General features: G+C 37.5%; 2 long non-coding RNA genes and 3 other non-coding genes across 7 annotated transcripts; 3 read left to right on the top strand and 2 right to left on the bottom strand.

The window, feature by feature from the left end:
• The first annotated feature begins 255 nt into the window (after window positions 1-255).
• TRNAD-AUC (transfer RNA aspartic acid (anticodon AUC)) lies at window positions 256-328 on the top strand. The gene has a single exon. It is a non-coding gene; the product is annotated as a tRNA-Asp (tRNA).
• A 359-nt stretch (window positions 329-687) lies between these two features.
• Window positions 688-7,791, bottom strand: LOC142986497 (uncharacterized). 3 transcript variants are annotated; one of them, XR_012960383.1, is made up of 5 exons: window positions 7,652-7,791; window positions 7,453-7,577; window positions 1,816-1,946; window positions 1,175-1,268; window positions 688-854 (listed from the first exon to the last, which is right to left on the bottom strand). It is a non-coding gene; the product is annotated as an uncharacterized LOC142986497 (long non-coding RNA). The 3 variants fall into 3 exon arrangements; XR_012960384.1 differs by lacking the exons at window positions 7,453-7,577; window positions 7,652-7,791 and adding an exon at window positions 2,352-2,538; XR_012960385.1 differs by lacking the exons at window positions 7,453-7,577; window positions 7,652-7,791 and adding an exon at window positions 2,228-2,332.
• On the top strand, window positions 4,452-4,524 carry TRNAD-AUC (transfer RNA aspartic acid (anticodon AUC)). The gene has a single exon. It is a non-coding gene; the product is annotated as a tRNA-Asp (tRNA).
• A 3,452-nt stretch (window positions 7,792-11,243) lies between the features above and the next one.
• Window positions 11,244-20,384, bottom strand: LOC142986648 (uncharacterized). The gene is made up of 6 exons (XR_012960416.1): window positions 20,229-20,384; window positions 20,011-20,154; window positions 14,031-14,794; window positions 13,485-13,615; window positions 12,850-12,943; window positions 11,244-12,540 (listed from the first exon to the last, which is right to left on the bottom strand). It is a non-coding gene; the product is annotated as an uncharacterized LOC142986648 (long non-coding RNA).
• On the top strand, window positions 17,256-17,328 carry TRNAD-AUC (transfer RNA aspartic acid (anticodon AUC)). The gene has a single exon. It is a non-coding gene; the product is annotated as a tRNA-Asp (tRNA).
• Window positions 20,385-22,715: the final 2,331 nt, after the last annotated feature.

The following is a 22,715-nucleotide window of genomic DNA, read 5'->3' as shown; positions in this document are numbered from 1 at the left end:
CCCCCCACGCCGGCGCCCCCCCTAGAGGCGGAGATTTTTAGTATGTTTATCTTCTAAGCATCCTGAACCAATTTCTGAAGTAATTGCTCAGGATCCCATCTCACGCACTCTACACTTGCTTTTTTGAGTGGACTATAGCTATTTAAATTATATAAAAGGTACTTATGGTCTAAAATAAAATAAAGCCCCGACAACAGCGTTGCAGCGGATCGATAACAGACGAATGCTAACAAGTAATTCGAGGCTCCTGGTACAGTTTCCGTAGTGTAGTGGATAGCACATCTGCCTATCAGGCGGAAGGTCCCCGGTTCGATCCCGGGCGGAAACAGTGTCTTCTGCGCTTTCCTTTTTGTTGTGTATATTCATTATTTAATTTCTAATATGTTTTTTTTGGAATATTTTGATCTAGATTTCGTTTTCAGAATTTATATGGAACAAAATAGAGTATTTCAAAATAATAAGGAACACAATATAGTTTTGGGAGTCATTTGTATGGAAATGCTTCGATTTATTTTTTGGTTTTAATATTGGAACACTTAATACCTATGTTGTTTTTGAAAAAAAGACTACTTGTTCATTGGTCAAGTGCTATGCAATTTTGTTTAGAATAAGGGTATTTTCGTAAGTAGGTTATCTATTTGATTTTTCACACCTAAAAATAAGAAAGCGAAGTTAGTAGCCCTACAACATGTAGTGTCGGGCTCTACCTAAAGTTGGCTCTGCTGGGCGGCGCCTCGGTCGGTTCCAGCACGATGCGCTTGAAGCACCCGTCCGGCAGCTGGTTCAATATGTCCTTGATGTTGTCCACCTCCAAGCGTAAGTGATCGTGCTCGTCCTCGTACTGTTTCATCCATCTGTTGGAGTATCACTTATTAGTAACAGCTTTCAGTGTTTCTCAGTCAAACGAAGGCGTATTTGTGTAAGTTTTGGACTTATGGTCATTAAAATTTGTAATGCTAATCTTGGTATGCAGTAAATGTAGAAAGAAAAAATAAAATGGGACATAAGCGGTTAGGAACCGTGACGACATATGCAACGCAAGAACCCTTACATAACCATTAAATAAGACAAGGGAGCTTATTTAAACTCAGTGGTCGTATGTGACTATTAATATACTTTGTCTTTCTTAACTGCACTGCACATTCATAGCAGTAAATGATTGAAAATATTGTACCTTTGATGATTATTCTTGGCCTTAGTCAAACTCTTGATATTTCTGTCAAAGTCGACCGCTCTGAGATCTTTCTCTGTTTTGTCCAAGCTTTCCTCTGTGAAAGAACGAAAAACAGAGCTGTTAAAATTAAAGCTTCAGAAGAAAAAACAGTTTTTCAAAAAACTACTACAGCGCCATCGGTCGGCCGGAAAATAAACTACAGCATGTTTGTACAGCACCATCTATTAAACAGATAAGTAAACTACAATATTTTTTGTTTAGCGCCATCTACAACATACTTACAAAACTAAGATGTGATCTAGTTACTGCTGTACTTACTTTTATCCGAACCACAAACTAAAGTAGGCGCTTATGGTACTGAATGGCTGAAAGGTTATAAACCTTAATAACAGATGTCGCTTTGATAGACTTGTGTTCCTGATGACCAAACGAAAAATACCTTAATTTCCTGATTTTATCACTTTTAAGCACTGTTCACTAGTTGTCGGGTCAGGAACATTATAGAACCTGTGTGCCCAAGAGCATCTGTGTAAATACATACTCGTATGTTGAAACGGAAGAGAAAGATGCGCAATTCTAGACCGAACAACAAAATGACTGCTTCAACATTAGTTGTCGAAGCTGCAATTTCTACTGCTCACCTCATCTGTCAAGAGCTTGTGCGTCCAACGTGGGCAAGTTCTCCAGTTCCTCCATGATGACCCTCAAAGTCGTCCAGACCCTTGGTCACCTGCTTCTCAGCTTCCCTGGCGTCTGTGTTCGCTTGACCAACCTGGAACACGAATTTACTTAATTAAATAATCGAATGACGCACCGGACTGAATTATCTTCGTTAGTATCGGCTACCATGTAATGATTCAGAACGTGACACTTCTATAAAGTTTGTCATTTTGTCTAAATGTTACCAAAACCCAAATAGGAATGTTAAAAATTCGTCTTTGTAAGCAATGGCCGCTACCAATTCTATTTCCTTCAACGATCAGAAAATGTTACAATAACTAAATAATAAAGTAATGTGATCAAAACAGACTACAATTTATTACTGACGCGTACCAAAGTACGTCGGAGCGTCAACGTCACACCGACTGCACGCGAGATCGGCGCCGGCGCGTCTCGATCCTGTGACGTCACTCACATCTCGTGCAGCGAATGCATTACCTACCTACTGCCTACTTACCACTAAGATATTGTTACTTATTAATCAACACTAATCACTTATCACTACGAGCACAGTTTATCTTGGAAACCGATGCACAATGTTTACATTTGTTCGTGTTGAATGTGATCGCCAGCTTGACGGATACAAAGTTCTGAGCGCGCACCCTTGCTGATAACAAATCTCCCGTCGAATCCAGGGAACATAATATACCTATATGATGGGTATTAGGCACCGCGGAAACAACACAAACTCTCACTGCCTAATAATGATAAACCATCAATAACACTACGGCGGGTGGGTATCGCAGTAGGTAAACACTTATCATTGAAATGTCTATAATACACAAAACAGTAGGCTATTATTACTATTTAATTATACTAAAAACTCAAATAACAAAGATAAATAAGCGTCCTTTATGCGCAATGGCTAATGGTAACTTAAATTATTAGTTTTTAGTGCGCGGAATGCACCGATATGTGTGTCCAGTCACAAGTTCGGGGGGCACTGGCGGGATAGATCAAATGATCGAAGTATGAAGTACATCAAACGGTGCGGCAACGACGCGTGCGCCGTCCGCCCAGTAGCAGAGATGCTAGGTAGGATCATCTTTGGTACAAAAGATGGCACTAGTGCTACAAACTAGTAAAATTAAAAGGCGGTGTTAAGATTCTCCGCAGCAGAATGACTACCCGAGCGTGTCCTTGTTGCGGTATGGTGGGAGAGGTGGAACATTCCGACATTCTTTAATACTTTTCTTGTATTTCAGGTTCCTAATGTTCTTTCCAGGTTGAAGAGTTTTGCATCTTTATTCTATATTTTTGTAAGGCTCATCATGTCAACACGTGATGAGCCAATAATACTGTAGTAACATGGTCCTGCTGTACAATAATATGAAGCACTTAAAGCAGAAATTCCGATGGTAAGGTGGGTAGAGATATGAAAGAGCGTAGAAAATGATTGGATACCGGCGTATTGACGGGAATAACTGCCTCTGTGGCGCGGTCGGTAGTGTATGCGACTGCCGCGCCAGGTTCAGTTTGTTCGTCAGGTTTGAATCCTGGGTCAGGTCAAAAAGTCTTTTCTGAGATTTTCTGTTTAAAAAATTCTCAAAAATTGCCCGGAGTTAGGAAGTTGAGGTCTTAGACCTCCGTGCCTCGGAGAGCACGTAAAGCCGTCGGTCCTACGCCTGACCTCTCTCTAGTCGTGTCGGTTTAGCCGTCCCACCAGACTATGACAGTAAAGGAACTTCTTCTAACTATAAACAAAGTCCTGCACAGTCGCCTGGTTTCAATGAAACTGGCCGCCGTAGCCGAAATCGGCCAGGACGACATCATTGACGTGAACTAGGTACTCAGTTAGTACACGGCAGCGGCCGCGCCTAGCGACGACGAATACTATAATAATATGGCGACGAAGCGAAGGGCGTGACGGCCGACATACATACATACATACGTCTTAAATATCGCTAATTGTATAAAAATATATTTAACATGTCATTATCCAAATTCACATCAGTTTTCGAGCATCGCGCTCCGAAATAGTTAAAATGAATGTTTTTCAGATCATGAATGAGTGTCATGAATGCGAAACTTTGCTTTCGCTTAACTTCGGAAATAAATGACCTACAGACTTGAAATTATGTATTTTAATTATGTGGTTGTTGCTTACTAGATAACTAAAATTCAACAGCGTTCTAGTCTTATCCAGAGGTTCTCAAATAGAGGCCACGCTGAAGAACATTTCGCCGAATTTTCAGGCCCATATGCCAACATTCAGGCGCTGAAAATCATCTTTCAATTTTCTCTACGATGAACCGCTTTGAAGACATTAGTGAAAAACGAAAAATGGGACCTTTAACCCCCTCCCCCCACGCCGGCGCCCCCCCTAGAGGCGGAGATTTTTAGTATGTTTATCTTCTAAGCATCCTGAACCAATTTCTGAAGTAATTGCTCAGGATCCCATCTCACGCACTCTACACTTGCTTTTTTGAGTGGACTATAGCTATTTAAATTATATAAAAGGTACTTATGGTCTAAAATAAAATAAAGCCCCGACAACAGCGTTGCAGCGGATCGATAACAGACGAATGCTAACAAGTAATTCGAGGCTCCTTGTGCAGTTTCCGTAGTGTAGTGGATAGCACATCTGCCTATCAGGCGGAAGGTCCCCGGTTCGATCCCGGGCGGAAACAGTGTCTTCTGCGCTTTCCTTTTTGTTGTGTATATTCATTATTTAATTTCTAATATGTTTGTTTTGGAATATTTTGATCTAGATTTAGTTTTTAGAATTTATATGGAACAAAATAGAGTATTTCAAAATAATAAGGAACACAATATAGTTTTGGGAGTCATTTGTATGGAAATGCTTCGATTTATTTTTTGGTTTTAATATTGGAACACTTAATACCTTTGTTGTTTTTGAAAAAAAGACTACTTGTTCGTTGGTCAAGTGCTATGCAATTTTGTTTAGAATAAGGGTATCTTAGTAAGAAGGTTATCTATTTGATTTTTTATACCTGAAAATAAGATAGCGTAAATAAGAAAAAGCGTAGTTCATAGCGCCTAGCAGAGTTTTTGCGCTTTAATCTCGTAGGCGTGCAAACCGTGGAATTAACTGGCTAGTCGGCCGCACGGAAAGAGTTTAAGAGATTGAATAGATTTTGAAGCTCAAGCCAATATGACGAATAGCAAAAAGTCCGTAGTACACAATAAGCACATCAGGAGTGTAGAACATTTAGAAATTTCTTCAAATTACAATAAATTTTCAACAAATAGATGAGATTTTATTTTTTGAAGGATGGTAAGGTTATGCATACTTAATAATATTATGAAAAATCTCTCTCTAACACAGACAGTGATCTGACGAACAAAATCTTCCTAATATAATGTTTTCCTGCGAAAAGAAGATTATAAGAAATCATCAACGACAACGAACTCGCTGGTACAAGATAGTAATGAAGAAATAAGGTCCTTAAGGTAAAGCTCAAGAGCTAAGCTGTCGGTACCGGTTGATTTGAACATCAACGACAAACGATAAGTGGTTAAGGAATACTTAGAACATGGAACATTGATAAACTCTTTGAGTTAAGAAGGAAATTCTGAAGAAGGAATGCTTAGTGAAAAAAATACATTTTTGAAAGATAATGGCTCCATATAGTTTAGTTTAACGTCCAAAGAAAATAATGTAACAACGTTGAACAAGTGCGAGTCGGAGACTTTGCATTCATTTGAGGAGCTGTAAACAACTCTTGTTGAGATGTTTTCCTTTACCATTAAAACAAGTGTTATTTCTAATACTCAGTCATTGGTGTATCGCTTTTGGGCACGAGCCCTCAACCACTCGGTTGAAAGGCGATACATAAAATGAATGCCGATTGTGTTGCTTAGTTATTATTATTATAATCACGGACTTAATATCGTCTGCAAAGTCTCCGATTAGTGATCTTGAATAAATTTGATTGGTATCTAGAAAAACCTGGCTATAAAATGGTTGTCCTTTTATAAATAATGCACTATATAAAAATATTCCTTATAGCCGTCATTCGTCTTGTTAACTTTTTAGCATTTACTCACGCGACTGACTGAGAATAGAATTTACCTAATATTAAACTAATTACAACTATAAGTTCACGTTATATGAGTTATGTGTTCTTAGCACGTCTACTTATTATTTTTACATCAGTATTTTTCAAATTACTGTATGCTATATATGAAGATAATAATAATCAAAATATTTTTAATATTCTTATTTGTAATTATAATGTCCATAATTATTTAAAAAAGTTGTACGCTCTTGGCATTATATTTGAAAACATAACCACACTTTAATTTGAAATGATTATAGATACTTCAAGTTAAAGGTGATTTATTTGTCAAAACTCCTTACATATTTCATTATTATAAAAAAAAAACTTCATGAAGCATTATTAGTAGCAACTTGTTTCATTACTTTCCGTTTTTATATGGCCTATAAGAAATAAGTTGATGGATTCGTAGTTGTAAAAACCAGCGTGAAAATGACCCAGCTTCCCTAAGTCATCAGAAAGTTTTATATATTTTACCTGACGGTAAGTAAAATTAATCAAAATATTCAAAAACTGTGTTTAATCTTGAGAATAAATGGAAAAAACATTAAATCGAAAAATCAAATAACTTGATTAAAATTAGTTAAGTATAACTTCCACTTTTAGCGTGGACATTCTCTAGATAGGTAGCCGGAAATCTTTGCTTTTGCTTTGAACGGCACTTAAGCAGCCAGTCCTGATAGTTGCCAATTGAGATTACAGTCCATGAGCCATGTCAAATGCCTTCGGGCGTTTAAAAATCTTCGACACTAGGCTGACCATTAACCAAATGGTGGAAGAACGAACTTCAATGACTGGATAGAGTTACAAAATGTTTACAAGAAAGGTCCAAAATATTATCTCCGTTAATGAAAACTCGTTTAGAAAGTCTGTAGTCATTGGAAATAACAACGTAGCCATGAAAACTTAAGAACGGCCGCTGCAGCTGCCAATCATGTCTACCTTGTCATTATGGAGGTGGTAGCTTTGTCTGTTTTACACTTACTTTTTAAATTACTAGTAGTCCGCTCAAAGAATACTCCAAAAGCGGGTGTAGAGTGCGTGAGAGGGATCCTAAGCAATTTCTTTAGAAATTGGTTCAGGATGCTTAGAGGACAAACATACTAAAAATCCCCGTCTCTAGGGGGGGCGCCGGAGTGGGGGGAGGGGGTTAAAGTTCCCATTTTTTAGTTTTTGACTAATATCTTCAAAACGGTTCGTCATAGAGAAAAAGTGTCTTCTACATAATGAAAGATGATCAAATTGTCTACAACTTTTGTTCTACACACACATGTATAGGCAAAACAATTTGCTAAAAATTATGTCCCCCCCATTTTTTTTTCAAGATGCATAGTTTCCGAAATATCGCGAAAACAGCGTTTACACCCCTTTTTTGGAGATGGCGGCGTTACGCTTCTATTGACTTCTCACACAGTTCCCAAACATAAAATTCCGTAATCTAAAATATACTAAGCTCATGTAACATTTCAACGGACTACAATAGTTCTCGACCCTGCCACTTGTCTTGGAATTATGAACTAAAATATCTTTCCTAACCTGTCAAGAGCTTTTACGTCCAGCGTCGGCAAGTTCTCAAGTTCCTCCATGATGACCTTCAGACAGTCCAGACCCTTGATCACCTGCTTCACGGCCTCTGTAGCATCCGTTTTCACTTGACCAACCTGGAACATTAATTTACTTATTGTAAGAAAGGCATGAATGACCAGAAGGACTATTTCTTACAGATATTACTAACATGTAACGTGTCTTAAGCATCACGTCTTCAGAACGTTTATGTTTTGCTCTTCGACTTTTCGCAACGTCCATGTTTGAGATATGGAATGGCCTCAGTCAAACTCTTGATTTTTTTATTCAAGCCCACCTCTTTGAGATCATTTTCTGCTTTGTACAAACGTTTCTCTGTAATAAACAAAAGCCACGTTAAGATTAGTTTTAGTCGAATATATTTGTTTTTCAAAAAACGACTGCAACGTCATCCATTCGTCAAATTGATCAACTACCACATTTGTGTACAGTTCCACCTATTGGACACATTAGTGACTATCGGCATTTGTTGTATAGCGCCATCTACAGCACTTTCATAAAAGTATGATGAGTAAATGTGGCTTTGAATGCCAAATCAGGATCTATAGATGAAATGATCGAAGCACATCAAACGGTGCGGCGACGTCGCGTCGACCACCCAGTAGCAGAGACGCTAGGTAGGATCATCTTTGGTACAAAAGATGGCACTAGTGCTACAAAATAGTAAAATTAAAAGGCGGTGTTAAGATTCTCCGCAGCAGAATGACTACCCGAGCGTGTCCTTGTTACGGTATGGTGGTAGAGGTAGAACATTCCGACATTCTTTAATACTTTTCTTGTATTTCAGGTTCCTAATGTTCTTTCCAAGTTGAAGAGGTTTGCCTTCCTTATTCTAAATTTTTGTAAGGCTCATCATATGATGAGCTAATAATAATATAGTTACATGGTCCTGCTATACATAAAATGATACGCTTTAACCAGAAATTTCGATGGTAAGGTGGGTAGAGATATGGAAGAGCGTAGGAAATGATTGGATACCGGCGTGTTGACGTGAACTAGGTACTTAGTTAGTACACGGCAGCGGCCGCGCCTAGCGACGACGAACTCTCTTTGGCGGCGACGAAGGGCGTGACGTCCGACATACAATCATGCGTCTTAGATATCGCTAATTGTATAAAAATATATCAAACATATGTATAAGCGAAACAATTTGCTACAAATTATGTTTTTTTTTAATTTTCTGTAATTTTTTTTCCAAGACGCATACTTAGTTTCCGAAATATCCAAAAAAGCGTATTCACACATATTTTGGAGACGGCGGCGTTAAACTTTTATTGACCTCTCACACAGTTCCCAAACACAAAATTGCGTAGGTAGTCTAAAATATACTAAGCTCATGTAACATTCTAACGGACTACATTAATTCTCGACCCTGCGACTTGACTTGGAGTTCTGAACTAAAACATCCTACCTGATCTGTCAAGAGCTTGTACGTCCAACGTGGGAAAGTTCTCCAGTTCCTCCGTGATGACCTTCAAGTCGTCCAGAAAACGTCAAAAACGTCTTCAACGCCATCTATTGGTTAAATTGATAAACTACCACATTTGTGTGCAGTGTCATCAATCGGTCACATTAGTGGACCATCGGCATTTATTTATATTAAGCATTATCTACAGGATACTCATAAAACTGTGATGTGCTAATGTCGTTTTGACAGCCGTGTGGTTCCGATAGATTATTATTAGTATTGATCGATTCAGGAAGGTAAATCCTAAAATATCTTTATTTTAGGATTATATTAACTCTCAAATGCGGTTCGGAGCGAGTTTGTGTTGCGCGAGGTCCCAGGTTTCAATAGCGCTGTCGCTGGCTGAGAGTGATGCTCTGCATCCCTCAGTTATTTTAATTATACGAACCGTCATGGTATGACAAGAAATATTGTTTTAATAATATAGTAAAAATAAAACAAGCCCTACCTATGACATGAAACTGCTGCGTCAATCAATGCGTTAGGGGTTGTTTTAGTGTGAACAAAAATGTATCTAGCTCGCACTGTAAAAAATTGTACCTAGTCAGATGTCATGTTAAGCCGAGTTCCCTACTCTACATGTCTAACCCTAAATGTATAGGGTCTAGATTTACACTTAAATGGTGACGAAATACTTGATGCATTTTGACTAGGATTTCTCATCGAGAAGTCTCGATCCGGGAATTCCCGGGAAATATGGTCCATGTCGAGACGGGAAAATAATTGTCGAGTACCCGGGAAGTCGAGAAAAATAAAACAGGGCCATGAAATTGGTAGTGTCGAGCTGATTCCTGGTTTTATTATTACTAAAATTATTTTTTCGTCAACAACGAAGATAATTAGTATGTTAATAAAACAATTTGACTGTTATATCCAGTGGATCTGAATAATACACTACCCAAAAAGCCCTAGGTATATTTACCTCAAATACAAAAAAAATGTACTACGACTTTTGACAATTCGGTTCTTCAAATTTACCCGGTATCGTATTAAAGTAATTATATTTAAATTGCAAATTTTAAATAATAATGTCCTCCTAGCCGATATACGGCTACGGCGGTCAGTTTCATTGAAATTGGCCATCTGTGCAGGACTTTATTTTATAGTGTCCAAGTGTGTGCACAATACACAGGTACACTCTCTATTCCATCACTCTCATAGTTTTGGTGGGAGGGATAACCGACACGACCAGTGAGAGGTCAGGCGCAGGACCGACGGCTTTACGTGCTCTCCGAGGCTCGGAGGTCTTCGACCTCAACTTCCTAACTCCGGGCAATCTCTGAGAAATTCTTAACAGAAAATCTCAGAAAAGACTTTTTGGCCCGACCCAGGATTCGAACCCGAGACCTCTCGCACCGCAGTCGCATATACTACCGACCGCGCCACAGAGGCAGTTAAAAGTGAATTTTTGATTATAATGATAATTAGCAAATTTTAAAAGTGAATGTTTGACGGTTTGCTAATTTAAATTTTGTTTTTATATTTTATTCTAGTTTCCGAACTCCTAAAAAATTTAAACTCTGTGTGAGTGTGATTCTTTTATCTTTAACTTGTGTACGTCATGAAATGTAGGTTACCCCTTGTCCAAATTTCATGTTTCTAACTTTTATGGTTTAGGCTGTGCGATGCTTATTATCAGTCATTCAATCAGTCAGCCAATACAAATAATTTCATATGTGGATAGTACTGGATAGACATTAAAAATAATAATTTTAGAGCTGTTTGACTAAGACTCATTTACATTCACAAATTGTTGTTTGCGAAAATGTGAATTAATCAATTTTATAATCTTTCCAATCTGTTTTTTTGAATTCTCGACTTCCCGGGAATTCCCGGGAATAGGGACTTGAGAAGTCTCGGTATCCGGGAACGAAAATTAGTCGAGAATTGAGAAACCCTAATTTTGACGAAAGTAAAGAATTTGTAACTCCTTATGTGCGGCTGACACATTATAAATCACGTATTTCGAAAATACGACTCTTCAATACAATATAGGTGCCCTTGCGCTTCGCTTGGCTCGTCGTGGCGAGGACACTCCGGTGCCTCCAGATGTTGACATGAATTCTAAATTTGTGCTGAACCCAGTGTTCAACAAGGAAATACAAAAGCAAAAACCTATAATCTATGTACAGATCTAACACACAACATAGAACTAAGGTAAGCAGAGAGAATAACGTGTCTTCTATGTCACTAGAACATGCGCGCTCTTTACACTACTTATATAAATCATACTTACTTCCAATGACAACTTAATAAAACAAATAAAATACATAACTCGTGTCCATGTTTTATTACAAATAAATAAGCTACAATACAAATTATATTACTCACAAAATTATTCTTTCAGTAAAAGAAATATAAAAATTATAGTAAAAAATATCTAAGATAACACACATAATCGTCAATTCTTTGGCGAACATCAAAAGGGAATATAAAAAGCAGAATTTCATGAAACTTATGAAACACACGTATATTTACAATGTACCGAATATAATGTGTTATGGCACAACATTTATTTGAAAAGCCTCATGATCGTATTTTGAATAAATCTAAGTTGGGAAATGCTCGTCGTAAATGCAGTTTGTAGATATCTAGTAGATAACAACATCGCATCAAACAATGTACACTTTACTTGTGTATATTATAATAATATAATGTACTTCAATATTGTTGATTCATGGTACATTCGACTCATTCATTCATGCTCAATGCTCATACGAGATAGACATACTTGTTTTATATTTAACATTTATTATATAACTATAGTAACATAAGGCACTTATTTATTCCGTCGTTGCAGGGCACTACGTCTCAACACAACATACTATAATATGACACTATCAGATCTGAGTTTATTCTTTCAACAACATGATCGTAATTTGAAGATAGAGGCTGGATCGAGCATAACTCTATGACGTCAGTCCAGGGCATTACACTGCCGTGCCAGTACAACAGACTGTCGACATACAGTGCTTTTGCTTAACAGAATGCCCAATCTATTCCTTGTATTTGTGATCAACTTTTAATTATTTCAACACTTATTTAACAAAGCAAATAAAAGAATACAGTACAAGGTGTACAATAAGGTAACAAACAAACATTTTTGTCGACAGTGTTTTAGATTGACGTAATTATTATACAATTATACACACATAACACCAAGCCTCTATGTACTGCACACACACAAAGGAAAGCCGCTAAACTTATAGTTCTTGAAGCGATCTAGCAATAGTTTCATCAAACACTTACACACCGACATACTACTGACTACCAGACAGATCTACTCTTTATGAAGATTCAAAAACGGTGAAACATTTGAACATTATCAGAAACATAAAATTGCATAGTTGGAGCATGTTGAGTGGCTGGCTCAGTAGGTGTTTGTAGTTAGTGAGTGCCCTACAACATGTAGTGTCGGGCTCTACCTAAAGTTGGCTCTGCTGGGCGGCGCCTCGGTCGGTTCCAGCACGATGCGCTTGAAGCACCCGTCCGGCAGCTGGTTCAATATGTCCTTGATGTTGTCCACCTCCAAGCGTAAGTGATAGTGCTCGTCCTCGTACTGTTTCATCCATCTGTTGGAGTATCACTTATTAGTTACAGCTTCCAGTGTTTCTCAGTCAAACGAAGGCGTATTTCTGTAAGTTTTGGACTTATGATCATTAAAATTTGTAATGCTAATCTTGGTATGCAGTAAATGTAGAAAGAAAAATTAAAATGGGACATAAGCGGTTAGGAACCGTGACGACATATGCAACGCCCTTACATAACCATTAAATAAGACAAGGGAGCTTATTTATACTTAGTGGTCGTATGTGACTAACAATATACTTTGCCTTTCTTAACTAAACTACACATTCTTAGCAGTGAATCAATGAAAATACCTTTGATGATTACTCTTGGCGTCAGTCAGACTCTTGATATTTCTGTCAAAGTCGACCGCTCTGAGATCTTTCTCTGTTTTGTCCAAGCTTTCCTCTGTGAAAGAACGAAAAACAGAGCTGTTAAAATTAAAGCTTCAGAAGAAAAAACAGTTTTTCAAAAAACTACTACAGCGCCATCGGTCGGCCGGAAAATAAACTACAGCATGTTTGTACAGCACCATCTATTAAACAGATAAGTAAACTACAATATTTTTTGTTTAGTGCCATCTACAACATACTTACAAAACTAAGATGTGATCTAGTTACTGCTGTACTTACTTTTATCCGAACCACAAACTAAAGTAGGCGCTTATGGTACTGAATGGCTGAAAGGTTATAAACCTTAATAACAGATGTCGCTTTGATAGACTTGTGTTCCTGATGACCAAACGAAAAATACCTTAATTTCCTGATTTTATCACTTTTAAGCACTGTTCACTAGTTGTCGGGTCAGGAACATTATAGAACCTGTGTGCCCAAGAGCATCTGTGTAAATACATATGTTGAAACGGAAGGGAAAGATGCGCAATTCTAGACCGAACAACAAAATGACTGCTTCAACATTAGTTGTCGAAGCTGCAATTTCTACTGCTCACCTCATCTGTCAAGAGCTTGTGCGTCCAACGTGGGCCAGTTCTCCAGTTCCTCCATGATGACCCTCAAAGTCGTCCAGACCCTTGGTCACCTGCTTCTCAGCTTCCCTGGCGTCTGTGTTCGCTTGACCAACCTGGAACACGAATTTACTTAATTAAATAATCGAATGACGCACCGGACTGAATTATCTTCGTTAGTATCGGCTACCATGTAATGATTCAGAACGTGACACTTCTATAAAGTTTGTCATAACTAACTAATTAATATTATAATATTTGTGAAAGTTTTGGACTTATGATAATTGATCAGTCAAATTTATTAACGCTACTTTTGGTATGCATTAAATGTGGACAGAAAAGATAAAATTGGACATAAGCGGTAAGGAACCGTGACAACATAATAATATGCAGCGCAAGAACCCTTACATAACTATTAAATAAAACAAGAGAGTTTATTTAAACTCAGTGATCGTATGTGACTATCAATATACTTTGTCTTTCTTAACTAAACTACACATTCTTAGCAGTAAATGATTGAAAATATTGTACCTTTGATGATTATTCTTGGCGTCAGTCACTCTTGATATTTCTGTCAAAGTCGACCGCTCTGAGATCTTTCTCTGCTATGTCCAAGCTTTTTTCTGTAAAAGAACGAACAACAGAGCTGTTAAAATTAAAGCTTCAGAAGAAAAAACAGTTTTTCAAAAAACTACTACAGTGCCATCGGTCGGCCGAAAAACCAACTACAACATGTTTGTACAGCACCATCTATTAAACAGATAAGTAAACTACAATATTTTTTGTTTAGCGCCATCTACAACATACTTACAAAACTAAGATGTGATCTAGTTACTGCTGTACTTACTTTTATCCGAACCACAAACTAAAGTAGGCGCTTATGGTACTGAATGGCTGAAAGGTTATAAACCTTAATAACAGATGTCGCTTTGATAGACTTGTGTTCCTGATGACCAAACGAAAAATACCTTAATTTCCTGATTTTATCACTTTTAAGCACTGTTCACTAGTTGTCGGGTCAGGAACATTATAGAACCTGTGTGCCCAAGAGCATCTGTGTAAATACATATGTTGAAACGGAAGAGAAAGATGCGCAATTCTAGACCGAACAACAAAATGACTGCTTCAACATTAGTTGTCGAAGCTGCAATTTCTACTGCTCCCCTTATCTGTCAAGAGCTTGTGCGTCCAACGTGGGCCAGTTCTCCAGTTCCTCCATGATGACCCTCAAAGTCGTCCAGACCCTTGGTCACCTGCTTCTCAGCTTCCCTGGCGTCTGTGTTCGCTTGACCAACCTGGAACACGAATTTACTTAATTAAATAATCGAATGACGCACCGGACTGAATTATCTTCGTTAGTATCGGCTACCATGTAATGATTCAGAACGTGACACTTCTATAAAGTTTGTCATTTTGTCTAAATGTTACCAAAACCCAAATAGGAATGTTAAAAATTCGTCTTTGTAAGCAATGGCCGCTACCAATTTTATTTCCTTCAACGATCAGAAAATGTAACACATACTAAATAATAAAGCAATCTGATCAAAACAGACTACAATTTATTACTGACGCGTACCAAAGTACGTCGGAGCGTCAACGTCACACCGACTGCACGCGAGATCGGCGCCGGCGCGTCTCGATCCTGTGACGTCACTCACATCTCGTGCAGCGAATGCATTACCTACCTACTGCCTACTTACCACTAAGATATTGTTACTTATTAATCAACACTAATCACTTATCACTACGAGCACAGTTTATCTTGGAAACCGATGCACAATGTTTACATTTGTTCGTGTTGAATGTGATCGCCAGCTTGACGGATACAAAGTTCTAAGCGCGCACCCTCGCTAATAACAAATCTCCCGCCGAATCCAGGGAACATAATATACCTATATGATGGGTATTAGGCACCGCAGAAACAACACAAACTCTCACTAGGTACCTAATAATGATAAACCATCAATAACACTATGGCGGGTGGGTATCGCAGTAGGTAAACACTTATTATTGAAATGTCTATAATACTAAAAACTCAAATAACAACGATAAATAAGCGTCCTTTATGCGCAATGGCTAATGGTTACTTAAATTATTAGTTTTTAGTGCGCGGAATGCACCGATATGTGTGTCCAGTCACAAGTTCGGGGGGCACTGGCGGGATAGATCAAATGATCGAAGTATGAAGTACATCAAACGGTGCGGCAACGACGCGTGCGCCGTCCGCCCAGTAGCAGAGATGCTAGGTAGGATCATCTTTGGTACAAAAGATGGCACTAGTGCTACAAAATGGTAAAATTAAAAGGCGGTGTTAAGATTCTCCGCAGCAGAATGACTACCCGAGCGTGTCCTTGTTGCGGTATGGTGGTAGAGGTAGAACATTCCGACATTCTTTAATACTTTTCTTGTATTTCAGGTTCCTAATGTTCTTTCCAGGTTGAAGAGGTTTTCCGTCTTTATTCTATATTTTTGTAAGGCTCATCATGTCAACACGTGATGAGCCAATACTATAGTAACATGGTCCTGCTGTACAATAATATGATGCACTTAAAGCAGAAATTCGGATGGTAAGGTGGGTGGAGATATGAAAGAGCGTAGAAAATGATTGGATACCGGCGTATTGACGGGAATAACTGCCTCTGTGGCGCGGTCGGTAGTGTATGCGACTGCCGCGCAAGAGGTCTCAGGTTTGAATCCTGGGTCAGGTCAAAAAGTCTTTTCTGAGATTTTCTGTTTAAAAAATTCTCAGAAATTGCCCGGAGTTAGGAAGTTGAGGTCTTAGACCTCCGTGCCTCGGAGAGCACGTAAAGCCGTCGGTCCTGCGCCTGACCTCTCTCTAGTCGTGTCGGTTTAGCCGTCCCACCAGACTATGACAGTAAAGGAACTTCTTCTAACTATAAACAAAGTCCTGCACAGTCGCCTGGTTTCAATGAAACTGGCCGCCGCAGCCGAAATCAGCCAGGACGACATCATTGACGTGAACTAGGTACTCAGTTAGTACACGGCAGCGGCCGCGCCTAGCGACGACGAATACTATAATAATATGGCGACGAAGCGAAGGGCGTGACGTCCGACATACATACATACATACGTCTTAAATATCGCTAATTGTATAAAAATATATTTAACATGTCATTATCCAAATTCACATCAGTTTTCGAGCATCGCGCTCCGAAATAGTTAAAATGAATGTTTTTCAGATCATGAATGAGTGTCATGAATGCGAAACTTTGCTTTCGCTTAACTTCGGAAATAAATGACCTACAGACTTGAAATTATGTATTTTAATTATGTGGTTGTTGCTTACTAGATAACTAAAATTCAACAGCGTTCTAGTCTTATCCAGAGGTTCTCAAATAGAGGCCACGCTGAAGAACATTTCGCCGAATTTTCAGGCCCATATGCCAACATTCAGGCGCTGAAAATCATCTTTCAATTTTCTCTACGATGAACCGCTTTGAAGACATTAGTGAAAAACGAAAAATGGGACCTTTAACCCCCTCCCCCCACGCCGGCGCCCCCCCTAGAGGCGGAGATTTTTAGTATGTTTATCTTCTAAGCATCCTGAACCAATTTCTGAAGTAATTGCTCAGGATCCCTCTCACGCACTCTACACTTGCTTTTTTGAGTGGACTATAGCTATTTAAATTATATAAAAGGTACTTATGGTCTAAAATAAAATAAAGCCCCGCCAACAGCGTTGCAGCGGATCGATAACAGACGAATGCTAACAAGTAATTCGAGGCTCCTTGTGCAGTTTACGTAGTGTAGTGGATAGCACATCTGCCTATCAGGCGGAAGGTCCCCGGTTCGATCCCGGGCGGAAACAGTGTCTTCTGCGCTTTCCTTTTTGTTGTGTATATTCATTATTTAATTTCTAATATGTTTGTTTTGGAATATTTTGATATAGATTTAGTTTTTAGAATTTATATGGAACAAAATAGAGTATTTCAAAATAATAAGGAACACAATATAGTTTTGGGAGTCATTTGTATGGAAATGCTTCGATTTATTTTTGGTTTTAATATTGGAACACTTAATACCTTTGTTGTTTTTGAAAAAAAGACTACTTGTTCATTGGTCAAGTGCTATGCAATTTTGTTTAGAATAAGGGTATCTTTGTAAGAAGGTTATCTATTTGATTTTTTATACCTGAAAATAAGATAGCGTAAATAAGAAAAAGCGTAGTTCATAGCGCCTAGCAGAGTTTTTTCGCTATAATCTCGTAGGCGTGCAAACCGTGGAATTAACTGGCTAGTCGGCCGCACGGAAAGAGTTTAAGAGATTGAATAGATTTTGAAGCTCAAGCCAATATGACGAATAGCAAAAAGTCCGAAGTACACAATAAGCACATCAGGAATACTTAATAATATTATGAAAAATCTCTCTCTAACACAGACAGTGATCTGACGAACAAAATCTTCCTAATATAATGTTTTCCTGCGAAAAGAAGATTATAAGAAATCATCAACGACAACGAACTCGCTGGTACAAGATAGTAATGAAGAAATAAGGTCCTTAAGGTAAAGCTCAAGAGCTAAGCTGTCGGTACTGGTTGATTTGAACATCAACGACAAACGATAAGTGGTTAAGGAATACTTGGAACATGGAATATTGATAAACTCTTTGAGTTAAGAAGGAAATTCTGAAGAAGGAATGCTTAGTATATAGTTTAGTTTAACGTCCAAAGAAAATAATGTAACAACGTTGAACAAGTGCGAGTCGGAGACTTTGCATTCATTTGAGGAGCTGTAAACAACTCTTGTTGAGATGTTTTCCTTTACCATTAAAACAAGTGTTATTTCTAATACTCAGTCATTGGTGTATCGCTTTTGGGCACGAGCCCTCAACCACTCGGTTGAAAGGCGATACATAAAATGAATGCCGATTGTGTTGCTTAGTTATTATTATTATAATCACGGACTTAATATCGTCTGCAAAGTCTCCGATTAGTGATCTTGAATAAATTTGATTGGTATCTAGAAAAACCTGGCTATAAAATGGTTGTCCTTTTATAAATAATGCACTATATAAAAATATTCCTTATAGCCGTCATTCGTCTTGTTAACTTTTTAGCATTTACTCACGCGACTGACTGAGAATAGAATTTACCTAATATTAAACTAATTACAACTATAAGTTCACGTTATATGAGTTATGTGTTCTTAGCACGTCTACTTATTATTTTTACATCAGTATTTTTCAAATTACTGTATCCTATATATGAAGATAATAATAATCAAAATATTTTTAATATTCTTATTTGTAATTATAATGTCCATAATTATTTAAAAAAGTTGTACGCTCTTGGCATTATATTTGAAAACATAACCACACTTTAATTTGAAATGATTATAGATACTTCAAGTTAAAGGTGATTTATTTGTCAAAACTCATTACATATTTCATTATTATAAAAAAATAAAAACTTCATGAAGCATTATTAGTAGCAACTTGTTTCAATACTTTCCGTTTTTATATGGCCTATAAGAAATAAGTTGATGGATTCGTAGTTGTAAAAACCAGCGTGAAAATGACCCAGCTTCCCTAAGTCATCAGAAAGTTTTATATATTTTACCTGACGGTAAGTAAAATTAATCAAAATATTCAAAAACTGTGTTTAATCTTGAGAATAAATGGAAAAAACATTAAATCGAAAAACCAAATAACTTGATTAGAATTAGTTAAGTATAACTTACACTTTTAGCGTGGACATTCTCTAGATAGGTAGCCGGAAATCTTTGCTTTTGCTTTGAACGGCACTTAAGCAGCCAGTCCTGATAGTTGCCAATTGAGATTACAGTCCATGAGCCATGTCAAATGCCTTCGGGCGTTTAAAAATCTTCGACACTAGGCTGACCACTAACCTAATGGTGAAAGAACGAACTTCAATGACTGGATAGAGTTACAAAATGTTTACAAGAATGGTCCAAAATATTATCTCCGTTAATGAAAACTCGTTTAGAAAGTCTGTAGTCATTGGAAATAACAATGTAGCCATGAAAACTTAAGAACGGCCGCTGCAGCTGCCAATCATGTCTACCTTGTCATTATGGAGGTGGTAGCTTTGTCTGTTTTACACATACTTTTTAAATTACTAGTAGTCCGCTCAAAGAATACTCCAAAAGCGGGTGTAGACTGTAGAGTGCGTGAGAGGGATCCTAAGCAATTTCTTCAGAAATTGGTTCAGGATGCTTAGAGGACAAACATACTAAAAATCCCCGTCTCTAGGGGGGCGCCGGAGTGGGGGGAGAGGGTTAAAGTTCCCATTTTTTAGTTTTTCACTAATATCTTCAAAACGGTTCGTCATAGAGAAAAAGTGTCTTCTACATAATGAAAGATGATCAAATCGTCTACAATTTTTGTTCTACACAGTACACACACATGTATAGGCAAAACAATTTGCTACAAATTATGTCCTCACAATTTTTTTCCAAGATGCATTCCAGTTTCCGAAATATCACAGCCTGCCACTTGTCTTGGAATTATGAACTAAAATATCTTTCCTAACCTGTCAAGAGCTTTTACGTCCAGCGTCGGCAATTACGTCCAGCGTCGGCAAGTTCTCAAGTTCCTCCATGATGACCTTCAGACAGTCCAGACCCTTGGTCACCTGCTTCACGGCCTCTGTAGCATCCGTTTTCACTTGACCAACCTGGAACATTAATTTACTCATTGTAAGAAAGGCATGAATGACCATAAGCACTATTTCTTACAGATATTACTAACATGTATCGTGTCTCAAGCATCACATCTCCAGAGCGTCTATGTTTTGCTCTTCGACTTTTCGCATCGTCCATGTTTGAGATACAGAATGGCCTCAGTCAAACTCTTGATTTTTCTATACAAGTCCACCTCTTTGAGATCATTTTCTGCTTTGTACAAACGTTTCTCTGTAATAAACAAAAGCCATGTTAAGATCAGTTTTAGATTTTTTTTTTAAATACTCTTTATGTGCGGCTGACACATTATAAATCACGTATTTCGAAAATACGACTCTTCAATACAATATAGGTGCCCTTGCGCTTCGCTTGGCTCGTCGTGGCGAGGACACTCCGGTGCCTCCAGATCTTGACATGAATTCTAAATTTGTGCTGAACCCAGTGTTCAACAAGGAAATACAAAAGCAAAAACCTATAATCTATGTACAGATCTAACACACAACATAGAACTAAGGTAAGCAGAGAGAATAACGTGTCTTCTATGTCACTAGAACATGCGCGCTCTTTACACTATTTATATAAATCATACTTACTTCCAATGACAACTTAATAAAACAAATAAAATACATAACTCGTGTCCATGTTTTATTACAAATAAATAAGCTACAATACAAATTATATTACTCACAAAATTATTCTTTCAGTAAAAGAAATATAAAAATTATAGTAAAAAATATCTAAGACAACACACATAATCGTCAATGAGTCACACCAGCACATTAAAATATGACTATTAAACATACTGCATTTAATTTGTGTACTTATGCTGATAATAATAGTTTTTGTTTTATCAAAATCGGATCAAAATTACCGAAGTTACAGCGTTATAAAGTTTCACTGCTTTTTTAAATTTGCGTTGCTTCGCGCGCTATCCGCTGACGTCACGACGCAACAGACACGCTCGTTCGACTGCGGGTGATGCGGAGTTTTGATTTGAAAAGTGATTTGCATTTAATATTTAAAGAGTCTGAGTATGTGTATGTGTTATAAATTTAATCATCGTGTTTTTTGTAAAATAAGATATCCTCGATCTCGATCGCCACGCACACAATCATCAACTAGACCCAGGTAAAGAAAGTTGAACTCGTATACTACTAATAATATTTTTGTGTGTAGTTAACAATAAAATTGAAAGTTTGTTAGAACTGGCATTACAAATAATGAGTGTTACGTACCTACCAAGTGTAAATTTGGAAAACATAGTTTTAAAATAATATTATAAAAAAAAAGTTGTCACCCCTGCCTCTGACTTTAGTCAGGTTGATGGCTATCATATGAACGCATGAATCTACTCTGTAGGTAGGTAGTCTTATATGATTGGGTGTGTAATGAGAATTTTTAAACTAACATTTTAATTTTGATATTATTAGATTTAATAAACATGGGTTCTTTTTTCAAAACAAAAAACCAACGCCAACTCAACCGCCGCGCTCGGCTCGCCGCCGCCTGTGAGGTCATTGAACTGCTTATTAAATAGTATCAACTGTTAGGTAGAAGTTCATTGCTAGGTATGTATGAACATGATATGGCATCTTGATCTTGAGGAAGTGTTCAAAAGGCAATAAACTTCTATTTAACATTTGCGCTTGACAGTATCAGAACCGGGCTTTAAGTTTTAGATTAGGTGTCTTTTGCAAAAAATATAAAACAGTTTAAATGGTACAGAAAAAAACAATTTTTGGGGTGTTTTTTCACTGGAGTTAGTACACATAGGAACAATACAATATTTTCTAACCATTTTGTTTGTCCACTATAAGCAAAACAAATTATTTAAAGCGAAACCGCGAGAGCGCAACGAGACTATGTAGGTATCGGCAAGTACTGACGAAATAGCAGTGTCACAAGATGACGTCACACGTCCGTGCGGCCGCTTCGCCGGAGTTTGGCGCGAAGGCCATACTTTGACGTTTAATATCTCGGTCATTTTTGAAGATACGAAAAAAATAAAAACAGATTTTTTATCCTTGAAGTACCTAGTTTTTAAATATGCCCATAACAAAAATCATTGGTGTGACTCATTCTTTGGCGAACATCAAAAGGGAATATAAAAAGCAGAATTTCATGAAACTTATGAAACACACGTATATTTACAATGTACCGAATATAATGTGTTATGGCACAACATTTATTTGAAAAGCCTCATTATCGTATTTTGAATAAATCTAAGTTGGGAAATGCTCGTCGTAAATGCAGTTTGTAGATATCTAGTAGATAACAACATCGCATCAAACAATGTACACTTTACTTGTGTATATTATAATAATATAATGTACTTCAATATTGTTGATTCATGGTACATTCGACTCATTCATGCATGCTCAATGCTCATACGAGATAGACATACTTGTTTTATATTTAACATCTATATCTATACTTATAATAAATCTGTAGAGAGGTCAATTCTGTACATTGAATATATTTAAAAAAAAACCAATGGGGGATGTTTAGTAACGGATACTGATACCGAATCTGCAATTTATAATTTTCTTTTCTG

This window comes from Anticarsia gemmatalis, chromosome Z (assembly GCF_050436995.1).
Source record: "Anticarsia gemmatalis isolate Benzon Research Colony breed Stoneville strain chromosome Z, ilAntGemm2 primary, whole genome shotgun sequence".
In the NCBI taxonomy this organism is placed as follows: Eukaryota; Metazoa; Arthropoda; class Insecta; order Lepidoptera; family Erebidae; genus Anticarsia; species Anticarsia gemmatalis.
Note: the sequence above shows the minus strand (reverse complement) of the source record. Positions and strands in the feature narration are given on the sequence as shown.